Here is an 18,340-nt window from a genome sequence, read left to right on the forward strand (position 1 = left end):
AATTGACAAAATTAAAGTTTTCGTTTCATTACACCCATCGAATGAAATCTCAACTTCACCTATAGGCGTCGTCCTTGACCATAATCGGAATTTCATGTATAATTTCAAAGCGATCAGCGTGACATTTCCGTCCTCTAATGGAGTTATAGTAATACTATGCACATAGTCACCTTTATCTAATTACGTATAACTCCCACATCAGAGTAGATACGGCCATATAATTGGTATAAATTTCAAGGTCAATAACTCCTCTTGGATATACTATATATATATACGCCCCAGAATAAAAAATTTGTAATTTTTCACACAAAAGTCAGGGTCCATTTAACCCGCTAAATATTGACCGATCTTTATATAAACAGGCATGCTTATTCTTTGGCCCGATTACCTTTTCCATTTCACGATGTTCATACCATAACTGCGGCCTCTGTAGCGACCAGAAAAACCGACAAAAATTAAGTATTTGGTCCATTTCATCCCCTAAATATTAACCAGAACCCATCCCATATGCAAAATTTCGCGAAGATTGGTCCATAAGTGTGGCCTGTATCGTGTTTACAAATTATAATGGACAGACGGACGGACGGACACACATGTCTTCATCGACTCAGCAAGTCGAGGTATGACTGTCGGTATACTTAAAGGTGGGTTTAGGACCAATATTTAGCGGCGTTACAAACACTTTGGGCTGCACAAAGCTATAATACCCTGACAAGACAGTTGTGTAGGGTATAAAGGGGGGGATTTGTATGGGATATACCCCAAAAAGAGGGCGATTATTTTGGTAGGGAGATTTGCTACCATATACGACCTCAAAATTCCAAATTCCAAAGAATCCAAAAATACCGAAAATTGGGGGGTACCCTTGTATGGGGGCTATCCGAAAGAATATGCCTATATGCATAATTTTTGGTGGAGAAATTTGGAAAGCAATAAGAACTCATTGTAGCAAATTTCAGCCAATTGGGAGGAAAAATATGATAAAACCCCCAAAATACTGCAAAGATGGGGGGCTACCAAAAAAAGGTGGACCTATATTTATAATTTTTTGGGGAGAAATTTGGGACCCAATAAGAACCCATTGTAGCAAATTTGGTTGAAAAAGGTGTCCAAGAACCACAAAATCCGAAAATTGGGGGGTGCCCTTATATGGGAGCTATGCCTAAACGTGGATCGATAGATCCCATCTTCGAACTTGACCTGCCTGCAGACAAAAGTCAACATTATGCAAAATTTCAGCATCCTATCTCAATTCCTTCAGAAAATAGCGTGATTACAACAGACGGACGAACATGGCTATATCGTCTTAGAATTTTACCCTGATCAAGAATATATATACTCTATGAATGATATAATTAATGATAAAATTAATATTATAAAATTAATATATCCTCCATACTATGGTGGAGGGTATAAAATTGGGGGTTATTTGGGGAAGACCCCAAAAACGTGGGCGAATTTAATTTAGTTTTTAGTAGGGAGATTTATTACCATATACGACTACAAAATACCACATTGCAGCGAATTGGGTTGAAGAACGCGCTCAAGAACCCCAAAATACCGAAAATTGGGGGTACCCTTATATGGCGGCTATACGGAAAAATGGACCTATGTTCAAAATTTTTTGTGAGGAAATTTGGTACCTATTAAGAACTCAAAATACTAAATTACAGCTAATTCGGTGGAGAAATAGATCAAAACACCCAAAATACTGAAAATTCAGAGGTACCGTTATATGGGGCCGCCAGAAAAAGTGGACCTATATATATATGTAATATTTCGGAGAGACATTAGTACCCAATAAGAACTCAATGTACCAAATTTCAGCGTATTCGGTTGAAAAACGCGCTCAAGAATCCCAAAATAACGAAAACTGGGAGGTACTGTTATATGGGAGCTATGCCTAAACCTATGCCTAAATTTGGCACAGCTCATTTGTTTGGCCCAAGGATGAACCCTATTGTAATTGGGAAAAATAGGCTCAGATTTAGATATAGCTCCCATATATATTTTCGCCCGATTTAAGGTAAATGGCGAACCAAAGACCATATATATGTCGATTTGCACGAAATATAGAATAACGTACTAAACTAAGCCTAGAATGATGTCTGCCAAGTTTCGTGAAAATCGGTCCAGATTTAGATATAGCTCCCATATATAGTTTCGTCCGATTTCATGTAAATGGTGCCCAAAGTCCCTATATATCTTTCGATTTGCACGAAATTTGGCATAACGTACTGAATTAAGCCTAGAGTGATGTCTGCCAAGTTTCGAGAAAATCGGTCCAGATTTAGATAGAGCTCCCATATATAGTTTCGTCCGATTTGATGTAAATGGTCCACCAAAGTCGCTAAATATCTTTCGATTTGCACGAATTTTGGCATAACGTACTGAATTGAGTCTAGAATGATGTCTGCCAAATTTCGTGAAAATAGTTCAAGATTTAGATACAGCTCCCATATATAGTTTCGTCCGATTTGATGTAAATGGTGCCCCAAAGTCCCTATATATCTTTCGATTTGCACGAAATTTGGTACAGCCTAATCATTTAGGTCTAGAGTGATGTCTGCCAAGTTTGGAGAAAATCGGTCCAGATTTAGATATAGCTCCCATATATAGTTTCGTCCGATTTCATGTAAATGGTGCACCAAAGTCCCTATATATCCTTCGATTTGCACGAAATTTGGCATAACGTACTTAATTGAGCCTAGAATGATGTCTGCCAAGTTTCGTGAAAATCGGTCCAGAGTTAGATATAGCTCCCTTTTATTATAGATTGATTTTAAGTAATTGACGTACTAAGGAACCAATAGGAACACAACTTTCTGAAATTAGTATAACCTAACCTGTGACAAGTTTGTTTGAAATCGCTCAATATTTGGATAGAGCTTCCATATATATTTTCGCCCGATTTCAAGTAAATTGGGCATCAAACTCCTCATGTTAGTCAGATTGACATCAAATTTTGCACAACTTACAAAATTGAGCATAGAATTACGTAGTTGCGTTTTCTAGAAGTGCAGACATAGCCCAACGGATGACCTATTTATATTTGTTTGAAGTCGATTTACATACTTTATGGATAGATCTAGGTAGATTCACATTTAGATAAATATCACATTTTTTTCATCCAATTTTATGTTATAGTCCTGTTTAATATACCCATAGTGGTGAAGGGTATCATATAGTCGGCCCCGTCCGACTTTACTACTTTCCTTACTGGTTTCAACCGAAGTAACTGTAATTTGATTTGGTTGCTTTGAGATAGTTCCAATGTCCAGTTTTTTTCCATATGTCTGTAGCATTTAACTCAGATCATAAGCAGCCTACTTACAGACAATTTATAATGGCATATTCCACATACTATAAAGGTAAATCGAGTTTCTGCAAATAATACATCCAAAGTTTATATATTATCTATTGAAAATATGTATGCAAACACAAAAAAAAAATATTTTGTCTAATTTAACTGTGTAGATTATAGATTTCTTTTTTTAATATACAGTTGCATAAAATTTTACAGTTAGGGTCGATTTTTTATTAAAAACCCAATTAGTGAAAAATCCATATTCTCCCATAGGAATGGGCAAGTTTTATATGGGAGCTATATCTAAATCTGAACCGATTTTCACCAAACATAATACATATCATTCTAGACTGAATTCAGTATGCTATTCCAAATTTCGTGCAAGTCGAGAGAAATATGGGGGCTGTGGTATACCATTTGCATAAAATCTGATGAAAATATATGTGGGAGCTATATCTAAATCTGAAACGATTTTCATCCAATTCGGATCATAAATGTGACCTGTGCTTTGTTTACAATTTAACACCAACAGACGAACGGACATGCATAAATCGACTCAGAAAGTGATTCTATGCATATTCTCAAAAGGAACCATGAGTCTATCTCGATTCTTTTTGCCTGTTACAAACATATGCACACAGATATAATACCCTGTACCACAGTGTGGTGAAGGGTATAAAAAGTGCTCAAATGGACCCCGATTTTGTGTCGGGCATAGGCCCAATAAGTTAATAGTATATCCAAGAGGAGTTGTTGACTTTTAAATTTATACCAATTATATTGCGGTATGTACTCGGATGTGGGAGTTACACTTAAATATTTACGGATGCTTACGTATTCAAATATTATTTAGTAACTCATTTTCACACTAGAGGGCGGAAATATAGCACTGATCGCTTTGAAATTTTCCATGAGGTTCCAGGTATGGTCAAGGACAAAGGATATAATTTTCTGTGATGATCTATTAAAAAATGTTTCCTGAATTGGACCGACAATTTTTTTAGTCGATCTATAGGCCACGAGTATAAGCCGAACATAACAACACAACCAACGGTGAAGGGAATCTGGGCAATTATTAAGAAGGGCTGTACTGAATAGCAATATTAGTAATATTCGGAAAATATTTCAGTGTAAGGAAGAGGTGCTGTTGACCTCTAATCGGGCAAGAGGGTGCAAATATCACGAAATATTATCCAGCCTTGGAATAAACATCCGCAGAAAGTGAGATTCCATGGTTGTTGTGTAGGGTATCGCATGGTCGGCCAGCCCGATTATGTTGAGATATACCAAAATATACCCTACGTATTATAGTTGAGGATGTAAAAAAAGCCGGACAAAACTTTTCTTACCCTCCACCTTAGAATAGTTGTTCCAGGTCAATAAACGGATTATTATTACTAACAAATTTCTCCCATTTTCCAGCTGTTGTATACTTAAAACTCTGGAAAAGATATTCGGCAAATATAATACATCGTTGGGGTCTTACCGGCTATACACAGGAAGTTGAACAACCCCGGCCACAGTATTTGGAAATGATACGGAAAAATCGAAAACTTGCCGATCGGATAAAAGATAAAAGTGCACACGATTTAATTGAACCGGAAATTCCATTTTGGTCTGTGAAGTTTTCGACATGTTTTGCAAGTTACAGTGTGGCTATTTTGTCGGTAAGCTTTACATTCATAAATATTACAGGACAATTTTAATATTCCTTTTATCTCCCCTCCCCCTCACAGGTATGCGTTTCGATTATTGCCATTTTGTCGATGATCATATATCGTATGGCCAGCCTCCCATAGTTTTTTTGGCGATGAAACTTCAACGACATATAAAATTATGGCCCAACCTATCACCGCAGTTTGTATTGATTTCACTATTATAACAATATTACACTATGCCTATAGTTATTTGGCCGAAATACTTACCAATCGCGAATATTGTCGTACCCAGACAGAATACGATGAGAGCCTAACGCTGAAAATCTACATTTTCCAATTTGTCAATTATTATTTCTCGTTATTCTATATTGCATTTTTAAAGGGGAAATTTGTCGGTTATCCCATGAAATATAATCGAATATTTGGCTTCCGTCAGCAGGAGTGGCTGCCTAATGGAATTATGTATTCAATTGGTGATTATTTCAGTGGGCAAACAACTTTTGAATGCACTTGTGGAGAATTTATTGCCGTTGTTGAAGAAGAAATGGAAGGAGGTGCAAAATAAGAAAAGGGAAAGTATTAAAAATTTAGTAGTCGATAATCAATGGACTGCGGATTATCCTTTGCAGCCGTGGACAAGTCGTTTATTATTTGCTGAATATTTGGAAATGGGTGAGTAGATGATTGGAGAATCTTCGAATATTCAATTCAAAAGAGCATTGAGGTTTACACGAATAATTTTTAATGGGTTGAGAAAATACACAATGGTTTCATAAAGAGCGTAGTTTAAGAAACAAGCAGAGCGTAGGTTTTTTTAGAAGAATAGCAGAGCGTAGATTTTTTAAAAAGCAGACCGTAGATTTTTTAAAAAAATTACAGAGTATATATTGAAAAATAATTACAGGGCGTAGATTAAACAATGCAGAGCGTACATTTTTTAAGAATACTTTCTAAATCAGATTAATTTTCTGAGTCGATTTATGCATGTTCGTCCGCCTGTCTGTCAATGTGAAACTGTACATAACGTACAGGTTGCATTTATGATGTGAATTTGATGAAATTTGGCACAACTCCTTTTTTGTGGCCCAACGACAAACTCTATTGGATTTGGGAATAATCGGTTCAGATTTAGATATAGCTCCCATTTATATTTTCGTCCGATTTGAAGTAAATGATGTACCAATGTCCCTGTATATCTTTCGATTTGGACGAAATTTAGCATAGCGTACTGAATTAAGTCTAGAACGTTGTGTGTTATGTTTCGTGAAAATCGGTTCAGATTTAGATATAGCTCCCATATATATTTTCTTCCAGTTTTATGTACATGATGCACCAATGTCCCTGTATATCTTTCGATTCGGACGGAATTTGGCATAGTGTACTGAATTATGTCTACAATGATGTGCGTTGAGTTTCCTGAAAATCGGTTTCTGAATATCTCACAGAGCATAGTAAATATTTCAAATAATATTATATAAAGCAGTCCCAGAGCACAGATTTTTTTAAAAGAATATTCTGAAAAAGTGTAGCAGAGCGTAGATTTTTTAAATTAATATTTTTTAAATCAGATGGTAGTGATTCAGAAAATTTTCAGAGGACTAGATTTATTTTAAAATAATATTTTCTAAAGCAATTTGCAATGTAGGGCGAATAAACTTTTTGCAGAAGATGTTCGATACAGTTCTATGTTTTGGTATTGCTCCCAAATATAAACATTCCCCAGCTCTTAGGTATGGGTTCATATTTTGACAATGCAGATCAATTCCCCCCATTTGTGGGGGTATTACTACTAACATAATTAGCTGGTGTGTGACAGAAACATTAGTTCCATGAGCTGAGCACATCTCTTTTAATTTGAAAGACCATGTTTGGAAATGTGGTGTTCTACTTAATCTTTCCATCGTATTCGTGGCCTGCCCCTTTTAGGTGAACCATCAGTTGGTTCGCTTTCATATGTCTTTTGAGCTGGGGCATCTCATCCATTCGCATAACATGACCTAGCCATCGTTGTCGCTGCAGCTCGATATAACTGACCATGTCGATGTCCATGCATAGATGTTAAAGCTCGTGGTTCATTCGACACCGTTACTCACCGTCGGCGCAGATCGGCCTGTAGATCTTTCAGCGAATTTTTCTCTCAAACGCCGCAATGTTTTAGATGTTTTAGATCCACACATCTGCACGGGTAGTATCATCGTCTTGTAGAGTGTGAGTTTGGTCTGGTGAGAGGTGGCCTTGGTTTTGAGTTGCCTACTCAGGCCATAGTAGCATCTGTTGGCCAACACTATTATCCTCCGGATTTCAAAGCTGATGTTATTAGTTTTGTTTATGGCCGTACCGATGTATATAAAATCGTTCACCACCTCGAAGCGGTAGTTTTCAAGTTCCACAGTTGGTCCGAGTCTTCTGGAGGTCTTGCGCGTTGATACCGTCACCTTCGATTTCTCCCCAATTAGTGTCAGTCCCACTTTGACAGACTCCATCTTAATTCGTTCAAAGATGGCTGTTACCGTCACAATGTTGGACCCATTATGTCAATGTTGCCGGCCTAAGTGAGTAACATATACTGTTTGGTGTACAGAGTATCATTTCTGTTCACATTTGCATCTCGTATGACCTTTTCCACCAGGATGTTAAACTGTCACCTTGTCTGAAGCCTCGTTCGGTATTGAAGGGCTCCTAGAGGTCCTTTCCGACTTTAACTGCTGACCTTGTGTGCCTTAAAGTTACCCTGCATAGCTGTATTTATTTTGCAGGAATGTCGAACGCAGACATGGCTTTAAATAACTCTGAAGGAATAGGGCTGTCGAATGCGGCTTTATAGTCGACGAATAGGTGGAATATGTCGATGTGTTTTTCGTGGGTCTTTTCCAGGATTTGGCGCAGAGTGAAAATCTGGTCAATGGTGGATTTTCCAGGTCTGAAGCCGCATTGGTATGGTCCAATAATGTCGTTTCATTCCATTGGCTTCAATCATTCACACAGCACACTGGATATCACTTTATATGCGATGGGAAGAGACTCATTCCTGTATAGTTGGCACATATCGCCTAGTATTCTTTTTTGTGCACGGGTCATAGGATGCTGAGGTAGCCAAATGGTATTAAATAAGCTGGTGCATGCTTGTGACCAGCATCTGACCACCAGTCTTGAATAGTTCGGCTGGTAAACTATCGGAACCTGCTGCTTTATTATTCTTCAGTTGATTGATTGCTATTCCGAACTCATCTTGGCTAAGTAGTATACACTCTATACCGTCATCTCTTATTGGTTCTGGGGTATCTTCTTCACCGTCACTATTTAATACCAGAAGCTTTTCAAAATGCTCCTTCCAGATCCTCAACTCGCTGTCTGTATCTGCCACCAGGTTTCCATCTTCATCTCTACAGGAGAATGTGCCTGCGCCAAAGCCTTCGGTTTGGTGTTTTATACGTTTGTAAAATTTCCGGACTTGATTCTGACTCCTGTACATCTCGATTTACTCACGCTCACGTTTTTCTTGTTCTCTCTAATTTTTTCTGAAAATACTTTTCTCCTCACGATAATTCTTCATCGCATTACGTGTTGCTATTGTTTGCAGGGTTGCGTTATTCACATCAGTAAATTTACGATACTCATGATCGTACCATGGGTTTCTTGATAGTGGGTTGCTTTTACTGACGTTTATATGGGGCGTGGACAATTCATTGCTATTATGCTTCTATATTATTATCGGGACAAGGATTGTTTTCGCAAAGCAAGTTGGTAAGTTGGGCGGTTGAGTTGAGTAAGAGGGATTTTCCAAGCTAAAGCCAATCAGAGCCGTTGCCAGGTATCTTTCACCCTTATGCCACCATTTGCTGTATTTTGAATGATTTTTTTTTCATTTTTCCACCAATGTGGCTGTAATTTGTCATACCAGGCCCTTGGAGGTTAAAAAATATATTTCCAATTTCCAATATAAGTAATTTTTGGGACTTAGGTCCTTACCAGAGCCCATCCATTTGTAGATAGTTTGGTGGCCCAAAATCCATTATCCATCTAATAGCCTAGACAGACGACAGCCTTAATTTGCATTAACAGCCTTAATTCAAATTAAATTGTACATTATCCTCATTGTTAATGCACAAAATCAAACTGAATTTATACTGAATTAACCAATTTCAATATGGCAATGCTGTCGAAATTCTATTGATTGTTGTCAAATTTGTTTACCTTTATGAAAATAAATATGAGAAATAAAAGCAAATTTCAACATTCTTTCGAATTGGGAGCCATTTCGCCAACATTGTAGCCGCTATTCTTCCTTTATGTTAAGTATTTTTTTATACAGATGTAATTCCGAAATATGTTGCAGAAAAATGTCAATATATTCCTCCTACATACAGACAAACAATTGTTTTGAAACAAAAAAAGTGTTTTGTAAATGCAGAAACATTCGTCTGTCAGGGGTAAATCATAATTCATATTAAGAATTTGTTAATGCAAATTAAGGCAGTCGTCTGTCTATGGTATAAAACCTATCTTCTTACCGAAATGTCTGTAATCTAGCATTCTGGAGTCTTGGTGGATAGAAAAACTTCTTCGAGGAAAATTTGCCATGTATATCCATTTTTGAGCCTTAATTTGTTGAAGGTTTTAACCTAACATTCCAACCAGACCAGAAATGCAATATAGAACTCTGTTTTGACATAGGCCCGATATAAGGGTCGCCATCTATTTTATATATTTTGAATGGGCAACATGGTGGATGGTATAAATAGTTAGACCCTGCCGAAAAAATAAAATTTCTTTTATTTTTTTCAGTAATCCAATTTGGCTTCATTACACTCTTCGGTGTAGCCTTCCCGTTGGCTCCGCTCTTGGCATTGATTAACAACGTCATCGAAGTACGTACCGATGCTGTGAAAATGTTAAAATTTATTCGACGACCAGTTGCCCAGAGAGTCAGTAATATTGGTGTATGGTTTCGTATTATGACGGTGATAACACGGTTAGCTGTTGCCACCTGTGCCATGATCATTGCATTCTCCACTAATCTGATACCGAAATTAGTTTACAAATATGCCATACACGATGATGAACTGCAGGGCTATCTTAATTTTACATTGGCCTATTTTAATACCAGTGATTTTCCGCAACCGCCTAATTTTGGTTATTCGAAATATGGCAATGTTACCCTGTGTCGTTATACAGAGTTTCGGAATCCTCCGGGTGGTGATTTTCCCTATAAACGACCCATTGTCTATTGGAAGATTTTAATGGCCCGATTGGCATTTATTGTTATTTTTCAGGTGAGTTGGGTCGCAAAATGTGTATAAGTTTCCAGTTTTATTATTTAATTTATTTGATGTTGCTGTTTTTGTTGTTTCAGAATGTCATTGGTGGCCTCCAAACCATAATTGCCTGGGCCATACCAGATGTTTCTGCTAAGCTGGTGAAACGCATTAAACACGAAAACTTTCTCTTACGTAAATGTATTATTAAATGTGAAAGGTATCACGTACTTGAACACGCAGAAGAAATAATCTCATGGGGTAGATATCTTGCCAAAGTATCGAATATTATATCTTTTACACTTAGCGATCGTAGCCTTAACGATACTTCGGACAATAGTTCGACATATGCTGATGGAGTGGAGAGTAGCGATACTTCGGACAATAGTTCGACATATTCTGCTGAAGTGGAAGAAATAAGTTTATAGAACCACTTTGTTTATTGTAAATGTAATTGGGAAAGAAAATAAAAAAAAATAAATACAGGAAATATATGAGCAATAGTAAACAAATTTGAATATTGCTTTAAAAATTATTTTTTTCTTAGTGATTTTAATACACGCCATGTTATACAAACCATAAGGTGGAGAGGAGGTCATTCGATGTTTTGGGGCTTTTTAACATGGTTTTCAAATGAAGTGGCTTTAATTTCATAGATTGTGTTACCATCATCCTACCAAAAATAATCATTATTGGTCCGCTATTAGAATAGTCTCCATATAACTGCGATCTTTCTTGGATATTCGACCAGTAAGTGTACGGAAGGTACTAAACTTTACTAAATTTAGGTCTAATTGTATATATGTTGAACATCTTGAACAATAATTTGGTACTACTTGCATTTAATTGAGCGTATAGAGATGGAATCCAGAAAATAGGAATTAGGATTACCATTGGATTACAGGACTGGAATAGCTTTAAAAAATTACTTATGTGTGGAAAAGTTCTAAATTGTAATAAATTTGGTACAAATTGGATTTAGGTTCAAAGATAGAGCTGGACAGACCTGGGAAACTAAAATTTATAAAATTTGTAGAATTGAGGTATGGAGGCATCTTACGTACGTGTACTAAATGGTATTATTGGATTTTGCGTGAATGGTTGGAGCTGGACTCCAGAATTTTTGAATTAAAATTTCTGTTGTAGTGTAGGATTGAGGTAGTTTTGGAAATTCCTAATTATTGAAACAAAAAGTACTAAATGGTACCAAATATGGTACAATTTGGATTTGTGTGAACGGGTAGGTTAGAAATCCTGAAGTTTGGAATTAAAATATCTATTTGAGTTTAAGATTGGGGTATTTTTGTGCATTTGTACTTATGGGTACAAATGGTGTTAATGGTACTAAATTTGATATAATTTCGATTTCGGTGATAGGATAGAATTGGAATCCTGAAATTCGGAATTTAGATTACTGTTAGTGAGTAAGAGGGAAATATTTTCGAAATATGAAGTTTGGAATTAAAATTACTGTTGGAAAGTAGGATTGATTGGTACTTTTGGGCATAGAAAGTGCTAAAATGGTACAATTTGGATTTGTGTGGACGGATAGGACTTAGATCCTGAAATTTGGTGTTTACCTAATGATGTTGAGTGTACGATGGAGTTGGTGCTAGAAATTCGAACTTACAAGTAAAAACAGTACTAAATATTGTGCAGCTTGGATCTATGTGAACGGATAGAGCTGGGATCCTGAAATGTATGATTAAAATTACCGAGGAAGTTTTGGAAAACGTTTACGATAATGATACTGAATTCGGTATAATTTGGATGTTGGTAAACGAATAGAGCTGGAATCCTTAAATGTTAACCTTGGTTTATTATTGGAGTGCATGACTGAGGTAGTCTTGGAAATTCGTATTTATGGGTACGAAAAATACTAAATTTGATATAAGTTGGACTTTGGTGAAGGGTTGAAGTGGAATCCTGAAAATTGCTACTGAGGTTACTGTCAGAGTGTAGGATTGAGATAGTTTTTGAATATGGGTACGGAAAGTACACAATGGTACAATTTGGATTTTGATGAACATATAGAGTTGGAATTTTTATATTTGGTCTTATGATTACTATTTGAAAGCAAAATTTGAGAAATTCGTACTGTACCAAAGTACACAAATTGGTACAATTCGGATTTTGCTGTAAGTAAGATTACTGTGTAGGATTAATGTACTTACTTACTTAGCTGGCTTGTTACAGAAACTTTGTTCCATAAGCCGAGCTTAAAAAAGATTTTCAGGCGCGTCGGTCTTTTGCGAAGTTTTTCCAATTTGAAAGACCATATTCGGCAAAGTTGTCTTCCACTTGGTCTTTCCATCTTATTCGTGGCCTTCACCTTCTGCGTGAACCATCAGCTGGTTCGCTTTTATATGCCTTCTGGGCTGGGGCATCTTCATTCATTCTCACAACATGACCTACCCAACGTAATCGCTGCAGCTCATTACGTCTAACAATGTCAATGTCTGAGAATAGCTGGTAAAAAGATCACACGACAAACTGTCACCTTGTCTGAATCTTCGTTCGGTATTAAAGGGTTCCGAGAGGCCCTTTCCGACTTTAACTGCTGATCTTGTGCCAGTTAAAGTTATCCTGCATAGCCGTATTAATTTTGCAGGAATGCAAACACAGACATGGCTTTATACACCTCTGAAAGGATAGGACTGTCGAATGCGGCTTTATAGTCGACAAATAGGAGGAATGTGCCAATGTGTTTTTCGTGGGGTTTTTCCAGGATTTTTCGCAGAGTGAAAATCTGGTCAATGTTGGATTTGCCAGGTCTGAAGCCGCATTGGTATGGTCTAATAATGTCATTGACCACTGGTTTCAATTGTTCACACAGCACACTGGATAGCACATTATATGCCATGGGGAGGAGACTTATTCCTCTATAGTTAGCACATATCGTCTTGTCTACTTTTTTTGTGCACGGGACACAGAATGGTTAGGTTCCAAGCAGTGGGCATTGGGCAATCTAGCGAAATTGAACTAATCAACTGATGGGCGCAAATGAGACTAATGAAGAAGAATTTCGCTTTTATACGGATTGAAGCAATTGGCTCATCTATTGCCGTGAATCTGGAGACAAGGTTTTTTATTCTCCTGCTAACCATAAATCCGCAGCCAAATTCGCGTCTAGTTTCATGGCAGCAACACTACAGGGCGTAATCATCTGATTTACTTACGCCAGTCCCTTTCCATCGCATTTCTTGTAAGGCAATAATATCGGCTTTGTACTTCTTGAGTACATCCGCCAAAGCGAACAGTGCGCATGTTCTGTACAGCGTGCGCACATTCCAAGTGCAGATCGTGGTCCTGTATACGTTTGCGGGGGTCGTCAACATTAGGGGGGTTTGGTTTTCTTTTTCTTTGCTTTTTCATAGTAGATGCGGTTTTCCGAGTGTGGGCAACTAACCCGACGCCTCAACCCATTTTTTATAGTTCTTATGGGTGTATATTTCCCTACCAAAAACTATCAAATTATAAAGGAATATGAAAAACAACATGTCTACATACATCATCGCTTTTCCCACCTACTCGTTGTAAGTGCACCAATGTGTGCCGGTAAACCGATTTTTTGCAAATAACACATTCAAAATCAAAACATTATTTATTGAAAATATTTATGCAAACACCAAAAATAATTAGCTGTTTAGATTACAATTTTTTTCTGTTTTCTGTGTTAATATACAGTTGCATAAAATTTGATAATCTTTTTTGTTTGTTATTGAAAATCCAGTTAGTAAACAAGCCATAGTCGCCCAAGGGTACGGGTAATTTGTCTAATGATCGTTGCAAATATAAATTTTCTAAGCGAGGCATTTGAATTTCATCCTATAATTAAAAAAAAACAGTAAGGAAAGTAGTAAAGTCGGACTGGGCCGACTATATGATACCCTTCACCACTTTGGGTATATTGTACATATAAATCCTAACAGACGTCGCGTTTTTGTTATTTATCTATATCTGAACTGATTTCAGTACTCTATACCAAAATTAGTGCAAATCGAAAGATATATAGGGACTTTGGTGCACCAATTACATAAAATTGGACGAAAATATATATGGGAGCTTTATCTAAATCTGAACCGATTTTCATGAAACTTAGCACACTTAATTATAGACGCAATTCAGTACGCTATACCAAATTTCGTGCAAATCGGAAGATACCTAGGGTCTTTGATGCACCAATTACCTTAAATCGGATGCAAATATATATGAGAGCTATATCTAACTCTGAACCGATTTTCACGAAACTTGGCACACTTCATTCTAGACTTAATTCAGTACGCTATGCCAAATTTCGTGCAAATCGAAAGGTATAAAGAGACTTTGGTACACAATTTACCTTAAATCGGACGAAGATATATATGGAAGCTATATCTAAATCTGAACCGATTTTCACGAAACTTAACACACATCATTCTAGACCTTATTCATTAATCTGTGCCAAATTTCGTGCAAATCGAAAGATATATAGGGACTTTAGTGGACTATTTACCTAAAATCGGTGTAAACTATATATGGGAGCTATATCTAAATCTGAACCGATTTTCTTGAAACTTGGAACACATCATTCTGGACCTATGTCAGTATATAGGGACTTTGGTGCCCCATTTACCTTAAATCGGACGAAAATATATATGAATATATAAGCTATATCTAAATCTGAACCGATCTTTCCCAATTTCAATAGGGTTCGTTTTTGGGCCAAATAAGTGACTTGTGCCAAATTTCATCCAAATCGGATCATAAATGCGACCTGTACTTTGTTTACAATTTAACATCTACAGACGGACAGAGGGACGGACGGAAGGACGGACATGCATAAATCGACTCAGAAAGTGATTTTATGCATATTCTCAAAAGGAACCATGTGTCTATCTCGTTTCCTTTTGCCTGTTACAAACATATGCACAAAGACATAATACCCTGTACCACAGTGTGGTGAAAGGTATAAAAACATATTACATATTAGAATATACATACATATTTATAGAATAAAATATCTACTAATTTAATTAGGTTCTCTCGCTTTTCACTTACCGCAAACGGGCATACACGCTGAATGTTTGTATTTTCTCTGATCCAAGACCAAACAAGCTTTTTAACGGGATTCGGGTGTTTGTTTAAGTCACAGCTCAATATGAAATTATATAAAAAGGGTTTGTAGCTCTTTGTTGGCTCTTTTTAAAAACTCCAAAGTGGCCTGTTGTGACATCCAAACATATAGACATATGTTGGTTTATATATATATATATATACTTACCACTACATCCGTTATGGACTGCAGTTGATTGTGAAATGTTATATTTAAAACGGCAAATTGTAGATTTCTAGATACAGCCTTTACCTTGCACATACAAACATTTATATCGAATTTATCGGGAGTTTCACATTCGATTTTAGTAATTTTTATTCGAGCGGACTAATTAGAAAAAAATTACAAATAGTTTGCGAATAGTTTGATTAAAGGGAAATTTGGAATCGATTGGGTTATTAGTTTTTGAGTTATCGTGCCCGCCATTCGTTTAGAGAAAAACGCGTTTAAAGTTTGAGAAGCCTTTCAGCCGTCACTTGATGCTGACAGAATAAATCGGCTATATCTTCAAGAGTTCTTGAGATTTTCACTTCAAATTTTGTAGGGACATTATTGAATTAGTGTAGATTCGAATTATGTCAAAAAAAATTTTTCCCCGAGAATGGGGGGGGGGGGGTCCCCTTAAACATTTTTAATTACTCCATATATATTTCCCTCCGATTGCACAAAAGCTCACCGAAGATCCAATGTTTTTACGATTGTTACGAAATTGTGCACAGCGTGTTAGATTTAGAGCATAGAATGGCTGGCGTGCATTAGGTTCTGTTGAAGTCGACTCAAATTTCGATATAAATCCCAAATTTTTTTGTCTAATTTTGTAAGAGCTATATTTATATCTGAACCTATACAAACAAAACTTATTCAACATATCGTGTTTTGGAAGTTTGATTCAACATTTACAAGAATCCGGACGACATTATACAGGGTTGCCCATATTCAACGGACCCATGTTTTTTTTAAATCAAAGAAAAAAAAATAAAAATTTGGCGGTTGGCCATGTTAATCATTTAATTTGTTCCAAGTAGATTTGTTTACATCAATTTTTGAATATGATATCTCTCAAATGGCCGCCTCTGGCGTTGATGACGTATTGTTCCCTTTTTTCTGCATTTTCCATCGTTTTTGCCAACATTTCGGCCGCAATAGCGGCTATTTCTTCACGAATGTTGTCCTTGAGCTCTTCTACGGTCCTTGGCTTGTTAACGTAAACCTTTGACTTCAAATATCATCACAAGAAGAAGTCAGGCGGCGTCAAATCGGGCGAACGCGGTGGCCAGTCCAAATCACCACTTTTCGACATCAAACGGCCCGGAAACAAACGCGGTATGTCATTAAGCGATGTTACATCTCTGTCAAAAGATATGGCGTTGTCAGATGGGTCCGTCGAATATGGGCAACCCTGTATATGGGAGTTATGTCTAAATGGGTGGCGTAGGGGATGATAGGTACCACGCAGCGGCTCTGATTGGCTTTAACAATGCAAAGCCCAGGCTTATCTTGGTCCCTCTTTCATTTCAAAGGTGGACACTGACCTCCCAGCGGTGTCACCTGGGATACCTACTTTCATCATCCGTTGAAATAGTGAGCTTCCATGTGCCGCGAGTTCACCCATAAGAACTATAAAAAATGGGTTGAGGCATAGAGTAAGTTGTCCACACTTGGAAAACCCCTCCTATTACTAACAAGCAAAGAAAAAGGAACCCATATTGCAGAAACCTTCTTCGCTCAACTTACCCACCTGCTTGACGAAAGCACCCTTGAAAATAAAAAATAAGAAGCACAATGGCAAAGAATTGCTCACTCCCTACAAACTGCAGCAATAGCAACACTTGGGTACCAAAGACCACCATGAAGAAACCCGTGGTACTATCAGGAGTGTCGTGATGCGACTGATGTGAAAAACGCATCGTATAGGTATTTTCAGAAGAAGAACAACGTGAGCGTGTGGAAATCGAGATGAACAAGAGTCAGAAAGAAGTCCGAAAATTCTACCAACGAGTTAAACACCAAACTGAAGGCTTTGGTGCAGGCACATCCTCCTGTATAGATGAAGAAGGAACCCTGCTGAGAGATACAGACAGAGTGTTGAGGATCTGTAAGGAGCATTTTAAAAAGCTTCTGGTATCAAATAGTGGCGGTGAAGAAGATACCATAGAACCAATAAGAGATGATGGTATAGAACATATATCACCTAGACAAGATGAGGACAGAATAGCAATCAATCAGGTGTCGATGGGCTACAAGTCGAACTATTCAAGACTGGCAGTCAGATGTTGGTAAGAACATTAGTACACTTTGATGAGAGGAATGCTTGCCCAATGATTGGAACCTCAGCATCCTGAGTCCCGTGTACAAAAAACTAGACAAGACAATATGTGAAAACTATAGATGAATAAGTCTCCTTCCCACCGCATACAAAGTGCTATCCAGTATGCTGTGAGAACGACTGAAGCCAATCGTCAATGACATTATTGGGTCATACCAATGCGGCTTCAGACCTGTAAAATCCATTATAGACCATATTTTCACTCTTTCACATATCGACACATTCCATCTATTCGTCGACAATAAAACCGCATTCGACAGCCCTATCCGTTCAGAGGTGTTTAAAGCCATGTCTGCGTTTGGAATTCCTGCAAAATTAATACGGTTATGCAGTATTAATACGGTTATTAGCCGTGTGACCATTTAACATCCTGCTGGAAAAGGTTATACGAGATGCAAGCAAATGTTAACAGAAATGGCACTCTGTACACCAAACAGCTTATGTTACTCGCCTACGCCGATGACATCGACATGATATGTTCAGAAGGCATATAAAAACGAGCCAAGTGATGGTTCCCGCAAAAGGGGAAGGCCACGAATCCGATGGAAAGATCAAGTAGAAGACAACATCTCGGAAAATGGTTGGATGAAAGCTCTGCTAAGTACAGGGTTGTCCATATTCGACGGACCCATCTGGCAACGCCATAACTTTTGATAGAGATGTCACATCGCTTAATGACATACCGCGTTTGAAGCATCA

General features: G+C 37.4%; 1 pseudogene; it reads left to right on the forward strand.

Moving 5' to 3' along the window:
- The first annotated feature begins 3,346 nt into the window (after positions 1-3,346).
- On the forward strand, positions 3,347-10,648 carry LOC133338640 (anoctamin-6-like; annotated as a pseudogene).
- The last annotated feature ends 7,692 nt before the right edge of the window (positions 10,649-18,340 follow it).

This window comes from Musca vetustissima, unplaced genomic scaffold, assembly GCF_032173495.1.
Source record: "Musca vetustissima isolate MV318-11 ecotype Yass unplaced genomic scaffold, APGP_CSIRO_Mvet_v1 utg72596, whole genome shotgun sequence".
NCBI classification, from domain to species: Eukaryota; Metazoa; Arthropoda; class Insecta; order Diptera; family Muscidae; genus Musca; species Musca vetustissima.